This window comes from Eretmochelys imbricata, chromosome 5 (genome assembly GCF_965152235.1).
Source record: "Eretmochelys imbricata isolate rEreImb1 chromosome 5, rEreImb1.hap1, whole genome shotgun sequence".
Taxonomy (NCBI): Eukaryota; Metazoa; Chordata; order Testudines; family Cheloniidae; genus Eretmochelys; species Eretmochelys imbricata.
In genome coordinates this window covers 133,064,741-133,077,137 of record NC_135576.1, presented here as the reverse complement: position 1 = coordinate 133,077,137, position 12,397 = coordinate 133,064,741, and the positions used below count along the sequence as shown (strand labels likewise).

The window sequence follows — 12,397 nt, the reverse complement described above, 5'->3', positions numbered from 1 at the left end:
CTCTCCAGTGAGAGAGGATTCTGGTGGCTGTGTAATTCAGATCTGTCTCCTTTGTTCCTACTAAGCAGTGGACCTGTGCCCACTGCTATCCAGCTGTCACTTGATGAGGAATCCAAAGAGATTCCTGGGAATCTGCTGAATGAATGAATGAATGAATGAACGAACCATTGTATCATCTAGTTTGACCCCCTGCAGCATAGGAACCAACTTGGTGGGTGCTCCAAAAAAATTAGCAGATGCTTAGCACCAACCGACAGCCAAGCTCCCCTCCCCTCCAGTGCCTCCTGCCCGCTGTGGATCAGCTGTTCCACGGCGTGCAGGATGCGCTGGGAGGGCAGGAGAGGAGCAGGAACAGGGCGCACTCAGGGGAGGGGGCGAAACTGGGTGGGAAGAGTCGGAGAAGAGATGGGGCACCCCCGGGGAAAGTTGAAAACTGGTGCCTGTGCCCTGCAGGACACAGGCCATAGAATTTCAACCAGCTATTCCTACATTGAGATGAAGGACTCATATTTGACATAGAACTTATTTTAGAAAAAGACATGGGCACCTTAAAAGAAAATCAAGATACTAAGTCTCAAAGTGATGAAGAATGTACCACACACAGCCTTTAGACCTTGATTCCGGAAAGCACTTAAGCATGTGCTAAAATGATCTCCTGCACCAGTGCCTCGGTGAGCTATTCCAATGGTTAGTTATCCTCACTGTTAAAAATGTTTGAATTCTAATTCAAAGTCTTCTAGCTTCCGCTTCCAGCCATAGGATCTTGTTATGCCTATGTCTAGATTACACAGTGTTGACCCCCAAACTGAATATACTTTTTCAGTAGTGATTTACCAGTAGAGGTAGTATCCTCTCCCACTGAATATTTTCCCTGTTCATACATCCAAAGATTATGTTTCAGAGTGGCAGCTGTGTTAGTTTGTATCAGCAAAAACAACGAGGAGTCCTTGTGGCACCTTAGAGACTAACAAATTTATTTGGGCATAAGCTTTTGTGGGCTAGAACCCACTTCATCGGATGCATGGAGTGGAAAATACAGGAGCAGGTATAAATACATGAAAAGATGGGAGTTGCCTTACCAAGTGTGAGGTCAGTCTAACGAGACAATTCAATTAACAGCAGGATACCAAGGGAGGAAAAATAACTTTGGTAGCCCTTTTAGCCACAGCTTCACACTTAGCGTTCATGTTTAGTTGGTTATCTACCTCTGCATTCTTTTCAGCGCCACTGCTTCCCAGGATACAGTGTCCCCCTACTTGTAAGTATGGCCTACACCAGAGGTAGTCAACAAGTGGACCGGGGGCCAAATCCAGACTGCCAGATGCTTTTGAACAGACCCCAAAATCTTTTTATTTACTTATTATCATAATTGGTTATTTTTTTATTATTTTCTCTTGAGTCTGGACCTTGATTATACCTTGATAAAAAATAATTGATACTCTTTTCCTAATTCATACACAAGGATAAGGGGGGAAAGGAAGCTCTATAGAGCTCTATGGAGGATGTAAAGAGGTAATGCAGAGTCATTTCTTGAATGAGTCATAGAATATTTACAAATCTTATTTCTGTTACAGATATAGACTGAATGAAGATAGAACTGTTACAGGGACTACAGACAACCTGGGTCATCACTCTGAGGATGGTACTGGGATGATAGCTCCTATGTCTAGATACATTTCTCTTTTCTAAAAAATCTGAAGTACTGGTGTGGAGAAGAAAAGAGGGAGAAATCTCTTTAAAAATTTTGTAAAGGTAACCCTTTTAGAATGCTTTTGTTTGAGGTGGCACTGCTCCAAAAGGAAAAAGGAGATACTTTATATTCTCCTTAGGATTAAAGGCCCTTACACACTCACATTATCTGGTTGATCTATTGAAAGGAAGTCCGTGCTTATTTCTGCCCTGCAAAGCCAGAAAGATGCTTCCTGGCTCCAGAAGAACAAAATGGCTGGTTAGCTCAAGGTCTTATCTGTACTTTCGGTACAAGGAATTCACTCCCTCCCCTTTCCTTCCTCTAATGAAACAGCAAGAATAAGAAAGCAGGTGGTTCCACTTGGATAAATCTTTGAGTATGTCATCTGCGGAATTCACCCAACAACTTAGTCCCAATGAAAAGTGAATAATATAAAGATGGTGCATGTGACAGACATTAGGCTCTTCTGATTTCCCCGCTCTCTCCTCAGGTTGGTCTTATGCTACATATTGTCTTATTGACCATAACTTTGCCATAGTCTTTCAAGGATACAAGGCAAAGCTCTTTCTGATTTATAGGCCTCTTATGCACCATTTGGCAATCCACACTGTGGATGCCTTCTTTCCTTTGACTGAGAGGATGAATCAGAGCTCAAAACCCCATTGTTCTTGTAAGTGGTTTTGTGCAACATAGATATTTTATGGCTCTCCAGCTGTCTAGGCTATGCCGTTGTTTATCTTTTTCATGAATACAATCTGGACAAAATGCAAGGAATGCAACAACTTCCTGGTATTTATGGAATATGGCATTTATTTTGGTATAAAAGCTATGTCTTTTCTTGGTATGCCTTTTTCTGTGTGAAGGTACTGCATTATGACTCCATAGAAAAGAACCTCTAGTTCTGATATACTTCTGTCTGGAGAGCTTCTATTTTAAAAAGTGCTACTTCAATTCTTAGGAAATACAACTCGTCATGCTGACTCAAAAAGATGGCTTTGTGAGTCCTTTAAAAACTGATCAAGATCCCATGGGGTGGCTTCTATACTTGCTGAGGTGTCAATAGGAAGGTCACTAAGGTCTCTCGAAGATACAATTGACTGTGTCTGCACTTAGCACCAGACCGATATTTGTCTTTTCAGTGCTTTTGCCTCAAGGCTTAAGACCTGGCCGTTTTGGAGAAATTCCTGGGTTTGTGAGATTTGGGCTGAACTGGAAGAATTATTCTTGCCCGTACACCAGTATTTGAACTTTCGCCAAGTGGATGTGTTTATTTTCTTCTGTGGCCAGAGCCATGGTCTGGGGCAGTAGGCATCTTTGCTGGCTCCTGCTGGCATCTTTGAAAGAGCCGCACTTCGGCTGCATTTCCAACAGGGGCAGATAGTGAGGCCACAGAGTCTGCAGAACATTCTGCTGGGAAACAAGTTCCAGAACTGGAGGGAGGTAGCTCAAGTGGAACCCTCCCAGTATTTGCTTGTGCCAATGGGTTGAGACCTTAGTGCAGGTTTTCAAGCAGGTGAAACAAGCAGGCAACATACTTAGATTCTTAAATCTAAGGCCTTGGAACTTTTCTTTGGTGCCTTCACCATGGTGACCTGGTGTAGGGTGGAGGACAGACCCTGCAGCAGTGCCTCTGAAGCAGAGGGGCCTTGAGAAAGAGAAAAAGGATAAGATCCCCTGGGGAAATGCTCCTGCAGGTCCCCAAGGTCAGAGAAGCCTGGTTTAAAAGTCCAGTTTAGAAATTTAGGTAAAGAGTGTCTTTAATTTTTGTTTGAAGGATTCTTGCTCCCTGGTGCAAAGCTGGCAAGCTCTTTGAGAGGGACAGAGCTTAGTCCCAAGTACATGACTGACAAGTCTGATTCTGCCTCAATGGTCTGTGGAGTTGGATCCAATGGAAAATGGTTCTCCCCATGGAAGAATAATCTTAAGCATCTCAAGTCTGAGAAGCCATGCTCAAAAACTTTTATAATGATAAATGCAACAATCCTTCCAGCTGAGGCAACACACAAAAGTCTAAACAACTCTAGGGCTTCCAGAGCTTATTACGTAGTCCTCTCTTTCTTCAGCAGAAACCCCCTTGAGGCTGGGAGTCAATCATTGTGTCTTTGGAATGTGTAGTGGCCCTGAATTCTATACACACACACACACTTTAGCATTCATCTTTTAATTTTTTTTCATTATTATTTCTAAAGTGTGGATTTGAGCATAAACTACCTCATACTTCTAAAACTCAGCCAGGCCAGCTCTGCTGAGACAACCAAAGTAGATGTTCATAGCCACTCTTCGATTCAGCAATCTAGGGACTTGTTTATAGGGTAGAGAATTGACTTATGTAGCTATTCTGCAATAGCTGCTTCCGAATAGCTGCCCATGTAGACACACTATTCTGGAATAAAAGCAGGGTTGGAAGGGTTAGATTTTTATCTGTAAATGCCAGTAAAAGTCAATTTCACCTTATACTGTACATACAAACTGATGAAAAAAATATTTCCATTGATAATAACAGAAATCTACAGATAGGCAAAATAAGAAAAATGCTGCTTGAGGACTTAAGAGTTTGATTTAAGGATATTTACTTTGTATATTTTAACATGTAACATTGACAATTTGTGTTTTAATGGTTATAAAGCTGTAGCTTTTTGAATCTCAGTGGCTACTGTCATTAAATTATTTTCTGATTTCCCCCACACACACCATAATTTCCTGCAACTGTGAAAATTTAAAAATCAGTAAAAAAAAATGCTTAAAAATAAACAAACATCAATATTATCCATTGAAATTATACAAAATATAGAAACCAAATTCTGCCATGCCTGAATAAAAATTACTTTATTTTGTGAGTGGAGCAATTATTCTGGAATAAGAATCACTTTTAGTCTGAAATAATGTGTCCACATGAGGGAGTTATTCCAGAATCGATAAATTATAGTGGAATACCTACATCAGTCAATTTCCCCCATGTAGGCAAATCCTTAACCACTTCTCAGTAACATGTCATGATTAGTGGATTTCCTCACTCATAACACTTTCTGCCCAACCCTTCAAGACACGATTAGTTCTTTCCACCAACTTCTCAAAATGCCAGTTAGAGGTTGTACTAGACAAGCATTAATACACACAGACAAAAGGACATGTTCAATACTACGGGTCCACTGCCACAATTCCCCATGGCAATACAGCTGAGTGTGTCAACAGAGAGAGGTTCCACAACTTCATAACTATTGCTTGCTCGCTCTCTCCCCCACTCCATTTCCTTACTCTCTATTTCCTCATTTAACACGAGAGAGGGGAGAGGAGGATGGGAAATACCTTTTAGAAGGTGAACTCAACCTCCCTTCCTTGTTAACCATTCTGCACCTTAAAGACAACGGGTAAAGAAAAGTCAGATTGTTTCCTCCTGCATTTCCTCAGGCAGCAGACGTTCCAGACCTCTCAAGCCTTGCAACAGTGGCATCTTCCTTTGTTTTCATCAAGTTGCACCAACACCCATGACCCACACCATTAAAACAAAACAGCCTCCCCACCCCCCGATGGCTTCCCATTAGAGATCAGTCCATTCTCCATTCCACAGCCACTATCCTATAACAATGCCATCCAATGCTATGGACTAGTAAAGAACAAAAGGAAATTGCATAAGGACCTCTTTTCCTCAACCACTGCTAATATGAATAGTCAAGCAGTGGGTGTGGTCAGCAGCTTAATTTTCCACACTACTAACATCAGAAAAGTAACTCACCATATCTACTGACACTCCTATGAGCTTTCAAAAGGCAACAAAGGATGGTTGTAATTTCTATTTTCCCCTCCCCCAACATAATTCATGCTTCACATGAAAGAACTGCTGCCACGCACCTGCATCCTCATTAGGGAAAGAGTCTTCACTTCCACCAGAAAGCAAGATCTGTAGGTTCTTCAGAACCTCACTTGGTTGCACACTAAAAATTCTGCTTGAAAACTGAATGTTATCCACCACGGTTTCTTGTATATTTTGTTATCTTTAAATTATGTGCTCTAGTATAGCTGATTCCAGGTAAATGTCTTAACTCTCAGATTCTGGCTTCTAGCCAGACTTTAAACAAAACAACAACAACAACAGATTTACTAATCTATGGTTTTCAATGAAAAAAAAAATATCCCACCACAGGAAAAATCACCTGCTTTTAACCAAATCTAATCTAATCTTTCCTTGCAGCTATAAATTCAATCAGAGTGCTTCAGTCCCTAACTTTAGCCTCACACACATACACATGAGAATTACTGATGCAAACCTTTTGTACAAAGGTGATTCTGAAAAAAATATGTATAAAACATTATAAATGGGCTTGATTAATACTCAACAGTTTGCAATCAGAATCAGTAAACAGTTCCTGGAGAATATATTGCCATTTTTAGTAACTATAGTATCCTCCAAAATATACTAGCAGTAACATGATTACTGTTTCACAAAGGCTTTGACTTTCCTGCTATTATCCCAGTCTTGCTTTAGCACATACTTTGTATTAGAATCCATTCCAGGAAGCATATGGCAATAGAACTAGGTCAACCATTAACCAAATAACAGGAAGCTGCTCTGCAGAGCACACCCTTCAAAAGCTTGCTTAATGAGCTAGCTCTTCAGAATGTGTCCTTCAGTAAGGTTGAAGCTAACAGTTCCAGTCGATTTCTTTAAAGCTGCAAGGTCACCCAAGTTTGAAAGCTTCTGGTCATGCCCAATTTAGAATGGTCAAACTCATTTTTAAGTGCAAAAGCATCCAGTTCAGAAACAGAGATGATGGACTCCCCCACATCTGAGCATTTTAGCCTGGCTCAGAGAACAGTAGAGAACAGGCTCCAACAGTTCCTGCAGTTTGTGGATAAACACCATCCATCCCTCATTACTCTACATTCCCACAATTTCATCTTTGAAAACATGCATCTCTCACTGTACCACAGAATACCCTGGGGAAGGTGTGTTGCCATCTCTTCTTATTCTATACTTCTCCTTCATAGGCACACAAGTTATCTCCCAGATAATCGACCTCTGAATCATTGCGGCATTTGCAAAATATGAATTTTGTTCAGAGTTTGTGATCAATGTTTTTAACTAAGTTCTTCACGGTTTGATTTTTTCATTGATCTGTATCTATCTCAATGGCATGTTACAAAAGTTAGTGATCTGTCAAATATTGCATTTTCTGAAAATAGGGGGAGGAAAGGAAGAGGAAACCACTGTCCAACATCACTGTTGGCATCTTCAACCTGTATTCTGCCCAATACAATCCTACCAGCCAGTCACTTTCAGAATGCCTAGAGTTCAAGATTCTTATAAAACCATGCATGACACACTGATTCCAGTCTTCCAGTTTTGTGGTCCTGTTCTTCTATTTTATGTGTGCTATCCTACTAGAATACTGTGTGCCAAATAACATGCAACACAGAGGCCAATAAAGAGAGGCTGTTTTCTCAGAAACCTACAGTTATTATTACAAGTGCCAAGGAACAGAAATTCAGAAGTGACATGGGATGAGTTCAAATTCTGATTAATATGAGATAGCTATATATAAGCACTCAGCTCAGCTAGAGTAGGAGATGAGTTAAGGAGTCCAATCTCCTCATGGAAATAAAAAGATAATTTGCCAAGTTTCTATTTACGAGTATATAACCTATAAATAATTTTGTACATGGTAGTTACTGAAACTTCTCAGATAAATGCTGAGACAATATGGCTGCTGGATTGCCATATACCACAAACCAGTATTATACTTTGAGAGCTTTAGATGAAGTCACTACCAAGCCATGTGAGTGTAATCAAAGCATAAAGTGGAACATATGAGGACATTAATGTTGGTCTTGTGATATCTTCAGAATAATGCATACTGACTCTTGTTATGCTCAGTTCCTTATTTTCTTTTGGGTAATATTTTTACCCAACTGCACAATGTCTTCTTTCTAAAGTCACTACATTACAAATCTTAACTTTGATCTCTCACACCACCACCACAGGCATTAAAAACCACAGAGAAGAGAGATCTCCCAGGAAGCTATGTTGTGGTTATGTACAGATCACAATTCCTTCAGGCAATCACACAGTCATTCATCAAGACATCCTTTGCCTAGTGTGACCTGTTTTGTGTATTTGATGCCAGAAACAAAAAAGGATATCTATTAAGAACATTCACTTAGATGATTGCTCCACAACACTATGCCATGAAGACTCACTATGATCTCCAAAATCCTTAAGAAGCTCTCTAGCATCCTACCTACTCAATACTTACAGGTCAGGCCCATTTCTCTGGTGTCACGTACTGTGGATTCCACTAGTCTTCCGGACAATGGTTGTAATTCCCAGTCATCAGCTAAAGCAAGTGATGATAACACAGAAAACAGCCAGTATGTGCGATCATATGTCCCTGCAGATTGCTTTATATCTTAAGCCAGAGCTCCTTGCTGAAACAGGCTAACTCAATGGAAGACTGCCAACTTTGCTGTGGGTAAGATATTATTTTAGAAGTTATTTATAATCAACCATTCTTACAGTGAATCACTTATTTTGTTTAAAAAAAAAAGTCAAATACGATTTCTTTAGAGCATTTCTACAACACAAAGAAGTTTGAAGGAAAAAAATTCCAAGCAAAAATTTGGGAACAGCATGAAACATTATTTCTTATTTATGATGGGGAAAACACACCTGACTGTGAGTTCATCCACAGTGTGCTAGGAAGTTGTCAAATAATACTGAAAACACAAGACAATCAGCCAATGGAAAATAAAGCTTTGTAGAGTGAGAATTATACAAGAAGTGATGAAGGAACCATATCTTCTATTATTAAAGTAAGTTCTCTTGGCTCAGATATATCCTTGAACTGGCTAGTACAGAAATAACTACTGCAACCTGGGATTATTTTACATAACTTAGAAGAAGATCTGCATTGGGAAATGCCATTCCAGTTCCAGATAAATTGTTCAGTGTCATTTTTAGTTGAGCTTTAAAAACAACCACAAACATATACTGTAAGCACAAGTCCTAGACTTACAGTACTTCAACCAAAAATCTTCTGAATGGGGCCAGTGGAGTGAGCAGAAGGGTGAAGGGATGAAGTTATTAGAGCACAGAACAAACAGTCTTCCTAGACAAATCTCATTTTATGTACATCTCCTCCCATCCCCAAAATGCTACTAGAAAAACATACCTGTGGGTTGACTACTTCTGTCATCAGCTCTCAGGAACGTTTGAAGCTACTCATACCTTGCAGGGCTACCACAAAACAGCATCCAAGACAAGTATTCATTCAAGTTAGGCTGTAATAGTATCCTTCAAAATCCCACTGAACAGGCAACAGAAATTGAGAGGGCTCTGGTTATGAAATACAGCTCTGCCATGCCCATTACTGAGAAAGCTCTGGTATACTCCATGCTGTGACTACAGGAAGGTGTCTCCGTTTTAAAAAAAGAAAGAAAGACATTTCCTATTCAGCTGACAGAAGAATCCACAACACTGCAAGCCACTAGGTTTTTGCAGTCTGAGTCAACAGAATGCCTGGCAAGTTCATTTATGAAGTCTCCTCCTGCAGATTTATTCACTCCAGTGATTGTATTTGGCTTTTAAAATCTGGTAGCATGGTTAATTTACCTCTGGCTTTTACAAAAAGGGGAAAATAAACCTTAAACTGTAGGACTTTCCTGTTAAGAGGAAAAGCAAAGACAACTGTGACTGTTTTCCATGGTTACTTAGCAATTACATAATTGCAAAGTCTATGCAGTATCACTTGCAATATTCTGTACCCTTCTTCACTTCACAGCTGCAGTACAATGTTCTCAAATGATTGCTGCTTTTGAACAAACTGTCTCTGCACTAAAGACAAAAGGATCTACAATGAAACTTCATCTGAAGCTCAAGACTCACATGACTAAACCCTTCTCATTCTCCAGATTTGTTCAAACCCTCCCCCCCCCCTTTTTTTTTTTTTTACCCATCATACATGCTTTGGAGTATACTTCAGTTGCTTTAAAAGACAGGTTCAAAAAGAGAAAGAAATGAAACCCTGCTGGGCTGAAGTTTTCAGATGACAAAGCACAAGGTAATCATTTAATACTGAAATGAAAGCAACATAGAAGGAGAAGATGCAGAGGGAAAAATCTATTTAGACTTCCTGCACTGGCATGAAATGGCTGCTTTCCTTCTTACTGCCAGCTCCAGTGCTTCATGTTGACATTACACATCCTGTACTGTAGATCCACCCCCATGCTGCTGCTTGCCCAACAGAATTATCTCCTGCGTCACAGCAGTGGTAACAGGACTGCTGGCTCTGCAGATCTGAAAGCACCATTTCAATGCTTAATACATGCAGCAACTGGACACATTACCAGATATTCTTGGTTGGTTTGTGCCACTCTCAGCAATACATTACTCGGCCTAACCTTCTGTTAACCAGATGGTCTGTTCTCCCCTTGGGATCAAACCATTAAACTTTATTTTATTAAATTCTATCAAAACGCAGGGACAGTTTACAGCAGAATGTCTGGTTCATCTCCAACAGGGTTGCTAAGATAAAAATAACTGGAAATACTGCTTCACACCAACAGGGAACAAGATCTTTTGGAGTAAATATTTAAATGATCAGCCAGATTAAGTACCATAGCAGTACAACCACATGGATAGCAACTTATATTATGTACAGATACACACCTCTAATTACAAAGGGCCTTGGTAGCATTTTCCCTGATCCATTTTCATTGACAACTACATTAGTATCTATCATAATCACTTATATTTCAAAATCAGAAATAAAGTAACTTGTCAAAATCCCCAGCTTCCAGAAATACCATTATATATAAGGGTGATATGAAGTATCTAAACACCATCTACTGAGCGCACACTCAACAGAGCAAAGGGAAAGTTCTTTTAAGCCTTATCCTTATATGAAATCATACCTCAGGGATATGCAGGCACTAAATGAAATCCAACTTAAGTATTTATCAGACAAATGCCAAATTGCACCTCCCCCCCAACCAAAATGCAAAGTGTGGGAATGCAAAAAACGAGGTATGAATAGAAGTGAAAGAATTATCTATTGCATTAGCACTTGTTGGAGAGCGTAAATGAACTCCATCAGTATCCCCGTCCGCAAGCACAAATGAACAACCTATGTATTTAGGTGGTAGCTGTTGAAAATTAAGTGCATTTCACATTTAAACTGTCATTTCCAAGTGCATCACTGCAAACCCCAAGAGTCAAACTCTGGAACTGAGGGTCTGGTCCGCCACACATTTACTCACATGAGTTATCGTACTGAAATTCAATCAAATCACTGGGACAGCTCACATGAATAAGGGCTACACACAAATAAGCTTTTGCAGGATAAGTCCTCATCTTCTGCTGTTTTCCATCAGACTGTAGTAACCAGAACATGAAAAGGTAGCAAAGAGATCTGACCAATTAAAAAGCCATCTGGATATGAAGCATCCTCTGATTAAGGGGGTAAACCTGTGGGCTACAGAACAGCAAGCATTGCTGTCAACAGGCTACTTATTTCACCTGTAAAGAAGATTAGAAGTTCTCACTATATTTAGATGGCAAGTGTAAGAATATCCAGTGTAGCATTTTAGCTCCATCTACCTTTGAAATTTCCCAGATACAAGAAAGTAAATGTTCTCCATTTTTTATGTCCCAGTTAAGATACTGCCTCATCATAATCATATGACTGAACTCCATTGCCATGGCATACAAAACTTCAGTATATGGTAATGAACCCTCCAGAAAGTCATTCCACAATCTGAAACATCATCTACCCTTCAAACACACTAAAAATAGCATGCTCACCCCTTGAGGTCGCAACAGCCCATCTGATATTACAGGGCAGTATTAGCAAAACTAAGTAGACAAGAACTCTTAAAATAAACATCTCCACAGAGAAGATCGGAACACGGGTAAGCAGACCCTACGTTACAGTGCATCACTGAAGCTATATGGATAAACCTATGGAGAGCCATTTAGCACTGGGAAACAGGGGAGGACAGCTAAGTATTTAAGTGGTGCAAGTAAAAAGCAGAAAAAGTTTCAAGTCATTTGCATATAAGATTTGGTTTGTTCATTTCAAGTCAACCAATGTACCACCTTGCCGCTGCAACTTCTGATTCAAGGCTTCAGGTTGGATTGCATTTTCAGGTTGTGAAACCATAATTAATATATGAACAGTTTTAATATGATTCCTTGTGACCTCCTGATAGCATAGCACATTGAAAGCCTTATATTCCTCCTTATTGCGAGCTATGGAGTACACGGGGGAAGGTGGAGTGGAAAGGAAGGTGTATGGTATACTAACACTTATATTATTGCTCTGTAATCTGATACATTCATTTCAACAAATATTTTCAGGTGTGCTTATTTGTTCATGCGGTTGGGAGACCCAGATACGTTGACTCATTCCTCCCTACAGTTTCAGCAAGTCACAAGATTCTGTCCTTGAATGAAACATCTCACAGATCTGACCTGATAACAGAGCCTCTGATGGCAGAGTCCATATACTCCTGAGAAGCAACTTTTCCTTTATCTAATGGAAAGTGTCCAGTGAACTCATTGCTTAGCTAGTCAGCTATAACCTCCAGAGAGGCATGCTTCTTATTTTTCCTATCCTACAACCACTGGCCAAGAGGCCAGAAGAGGCATCATATATGTTGATTCACTTAATGGCTGTAAGTGATATTTACCTCCAGGGGGCCTGGTAAAGTCAT

At 40.0% G+C, this 12,397-nt stretch overlaps 1 protein-coding gene across 3 annotated transcripts in view; it reads right to left on the bottom strand.

Annotated features, from left to right (window-relative positions):
• The window catches only part of ZNF462 (zinc finger protein 462), a 101,824-nt gene that overhangs the window by 77,949 nt on the left and 11,478 nt on the right, over positions 1-12,397 (bottom strand). Inside the window, exon 1 of one of the 3 annotated variants that reach the window (XM_077817942.1) lies at positions 7,942-8,055. The exons of the other annotated variants lie outside the window; for them this stretch is intronic. The gene's annotated coding sequence lies outside the window, so the exon portion shown is untranslated. Of the gene's footprint in view, positions 1-7,941; positions 8,056-12,397 lie in introns of those variants that run through there. 3 annotated transcript variants of the gene reach the window in all.